We start from the raw sequence: 4,078 nt of genomic DNA on the forward strand, positions 1-4,078 counted from the left end.
ATACACATACATTCAAAAGTGTTTGATACAGAGTTTATGGTAAAAATGTTTCATGAATGAGTGAACAAATGAAAGAATGAATGAAGAAAAATAGGACTCACCTTATGTTTACAATAAATGAATAGAATTAAACTCTGCATCCAGTGCCAGGGTTGTCAGAATGAATAAGAAGATTTCCACTGCTTCTGATAATAAATGTGAAAGGCAGATTCTAAAGATATTCACCCCAAAGCTGGCCTTAACATTAAATCATACATTAAAGAAAAACTGTTTTCTATTTAATTATAACTATTTGATTTTAAAAATTAGAATGCTTGTCTATGTAGCAAATGGAAAAACCATTAGACTTATCTGAGAAATATAATAGAGTATATAAAATAAAATTGATAATCTAAGGAGCCCTGTGGTGAGAAAAATAATAATATTTTATAGCTGAATCTATAAACGAGTACTGAAAAATGAAGGGCTTTTAAGTTAAATTAAGAATTTAAAAGTAATGTTACAGGAAAGGAGGGAATATGTGGAAAATAAAGTTGGTTGAAAAAGTTCCAGTATGGGTCTCATTAAATGCGGTGGTAGCTCCTGGGTTTTCTGTGTCCTATGTAATCCGTGCCGGCTTTAGGTGTAAGCAACCATGTCAAAGGGACCTGTGGTTGGTATTGATCTTGGCACCATCTACTCCTGTGTGGGTGTCTTCCAGCATGGAAAAGTAGAGATAATTGCTAATGAGCAGGGAAACCGAACCACTCCAAGTTATGTTGCCTTTACTGACACCGAACGATTGATTGGTGATGCTCCAAAAAATCAAATTGCAATGAACCCAATGGACACAGTTTTGGATGCCAAGCATCTGATTGGATGCGGGTTTGATGATGCTGTGGTCCAGTATGATATGAAACATTGGCCTTTCGTGGTGGTGAATGATGCAGGCCGGCCCAAGGTCCAAGAAGAATAAAAAGGAGAGACAAAAAGTTTCTATCCAGAGGAGGTGTCATGGTTCTGACAAAGATGAAGGAAATTGCAGAAGCCTATCTTGGAAAGACTGTTACCAATGCTGTGGTCACAGTACCAGCTTACTTCAATGATTCTCAGCATCAGGCTACCAAAGATGCTGGAACTATCGCTGATCTCAATGTTCTTAGGATTATAAACGAGCCAACTGCTGCTGCTGTTGCTTATGTCTTAGACAAAAAGGTTGGTGCTGAAAGAAATGTGCTAATTTTTGACCTTGGAGGTGGCACTTTTGATATGTCAATCCTCATTATTGAGGATGGAATCTTTGAGGTCAAATCTATAGCTGGAGATACTCACTTGGGTGGTCAAGACTTTGACAACCAAATGGTCAACCACTTCATTGCTGAGTTTAAGCACAAACATAAGACATCAGTGAGAATAAAAGAGCTGTCCGTTGCCTCTGTACTGCTCGTGAATGTGCTAAGCATACTCTATCTTCAAGCACCCAGGCCAGTATTGAGATTGATTCCCTTTATGAAGGAATCAACTTCTATACCTCCATTACCTGTGCCCAATTTGAAGAATTGAATGCTTATCTGTTCTGTGGCACCCTGGACCCTATAGAGAAAGCCTTTTGAGATGCCAAACTAGACAAGTCACAGATTCATGACATTGTCCTCGTTAGTAGCTCTTCCCATATCCCCAAGATTCAAAAACTTCTCCAAGACTTCTTCAAAGGAAAAGAACTGAATAAGAGCATCAACCTCAATGAGGCTGTGGCTTACAGTGCAGCCGTCCAGGTGGCCATCCTGTCTGGTGAAAAATCCAACAATGTTCAAGATTTGGTACTATTGGATGTCCTCCTCTTTCTCTGGGTATTGAGACTGCTGGTGGAGCTGCGACTGTGCTCATTAAGCACAATACTACTACTCCTACCAAGCAGACACAGACTTTCCTTACCTACTCTGACAACCAGCAGGGTGTGCTCATCCAAGTTTATGAAGGTGAGCATGCCATGACCAAGGATAACAACTTGCGTGGCAAGTTTGAATTTACAGGCATACCTCCTGCTCCCTGTGGTGTTCCTCACATTGAAATCACTTTTGATACTGATGCCAATGGCATTCCTAATGTCTCTGCTGTGGATAAGAGTACATGAAAAGAAAATAAGATTACCATCACTAATGACAAGGGACGTTTGAGCAAGGAAGGCATTGAACGTACAGTCCAGAAAGCTGAGAAGTACAAGGCTGAAGATGAGAAGCAGAGGGGCAAGGTTTCATCAAAGAATTCACTTGAGTCCTATGTCTTTAACATGAAAGCAACATTGAAGATGAGAAACTTGAAGGCAAGATCAATGATGAGGACAAACAGAAGATTCTTGACAAGTGTAATGAAATTATCAACTGGCTTGATAAGAACCAGACTGCAGAGAAGGAAGAATATGAACATCAGCAGAAGGAGCTGGAGAAAGTCTGCAACCCCATCATTACCAAATTGTACCAGAGTGCAGGAGGTACGCCTGGGGGCTTCCCTGGTGGTGGTGCCCCTCCTGGTGGTGCTTCCTCTGGCCCCACCATTGAAGAGGTTGATTAAGCCAGCCCAAGTGTAGATGTAGCATTGTTCCGCACAGTAAAATAATGAAGGATCCAAATTTGTAGCAAATTATGTGGCAGATTTAAAGTTGGGCTGCTAAGAAAGATGGAGACTTTACCTCTTTCATGTTTACATGGATGGAGCTGGAACATATTCTTCTTAGTAAAGTATCTCAAGAATGGAAGAAAAACTATCCAATGTACTCAGCCCTGCTACGAAACTAATTTATGGCTTTCACATGAAAGCTATAACACAGTTATAAGAATAGGGGGAAGGGGGAAAGGGAAGGGAGGGTGGGGGGAGGTGGGCAGAGGGAGGGGGATTGGTGGGATTACACCTGCGGTGCATTTTACAAGGGTATATGTGAAACTTAGTAAATGTGGAATGTAAATGTCTTAGCACAATAACTAAGAAAATGCCAGGAAGGCTATGTTAACCAGTGTGATGAAAATGTGTCAAACGGTCTATGAAACCAGGGTATGGTGCCTCATGATCACATTAATGTACACAGTTATGATTTAATAAAATAAATAAATAAATAAAAATACAAATAAATAAAGTTGGGCTGCTATAGTGAATTACTGGGCATTCTCAATATTTGAATATGGAACATGTACACAGGGGAAGGAAATAACATTGCCCTTTAAAAGCACTGTATTGTAAGTGGAAAATGCAATGTCTTAAATAAAGCTGTATTTGAAATTGGCAAAAAAAAGTTCCAGTATGTGATTATATTAAGGTAATAACAAAAAGTTAAGATTAGTGGTGCTCAGTTATGATACTATATATTCTGAAGGCTTTGAGATACTCTGTATTGTGAAGGCTTTGATAAAAATAGTAGCTGTTTAAACAGAGAAGAAAAACATAAGATCCTCATTTAAGAAGGAAGAAGCAGATCTTGATGAGCACATGAAAGGTTAATGAGAAGGTGTGTCTAATTAGCCCTGAGATCGCTTTCTGCCCATACCTCTTGGAAGTAGAGATTGATAGCAAGGCAGATGGTGCTGAGTCAAGTTTTTCTAATGTCATGTTTCTTGGAGAAGCTAATAAAATCAGCTCTGGCTTGCTAATTTTGAATAAATTCTGATATAACTGAAAGCCCAGGATAAAAAGAGAATATAAACATTTAAAATAATCAGTTTAAAATACGGTACTTCACTGTGTGAATAGTGTAAAGGAGAGAGTAAAATGAACATAGGACTTAATAATGAAATATGAGGTTAATGAGAATGATGACAGACCAAAAAAAATAAACAAAAATATCACAGGAAGCAAAGAAAGATGAAGAATATGTAAAGGTCATGAAAGCGAGAATATATATTTGTAAAGAAATATCCAAGTAGAAGGGCCGGACAACTCTGTCAGATGTGTGGAATAGCTGGTCCTGATAAAAAAAAAAAAAAAAAAAAAAAACAGATGAGTATAGCAAGTTAGGGTATCACTGATAATTAATAACCAGTAGAATGGTAAAGAAAAAATGCATAAACAGGAAAGGGAAAGGGAAGAGTAGAAATTGAACTTTGCTATT

At 38.5% G+C, this 4,078-nt stretch overlaps 1 pseudogene; it reads left to right on the forward strand.

Moving 5' to 3' along the window:
- Positions 1–634: 634 nt before the first annotated feature.
- On the forward strand, positions 635–2,628 carry LOC128588478 (heat shock cognate 71 kDa protein-like; annotated as a pseudogene).
- Positions 2,629–4,078: the final 1,450 nt, after the last annotated feature.

Source organism: Nycticebus coucang, chromosome 1, assembly GCF_027406575.1.
Source record: "Nycticebus coucang isolate mNycCou1 chromosome 1, mNycCou1.pri, whole genome shotgun sequence".
Classification (NCBI taxonomy): domain Eukaryota; kingdom Metazoa; phylum Chordata; class Mammalia; order Primates; family Lorisidae; genus Nycticebus; species Nycticebus coucang.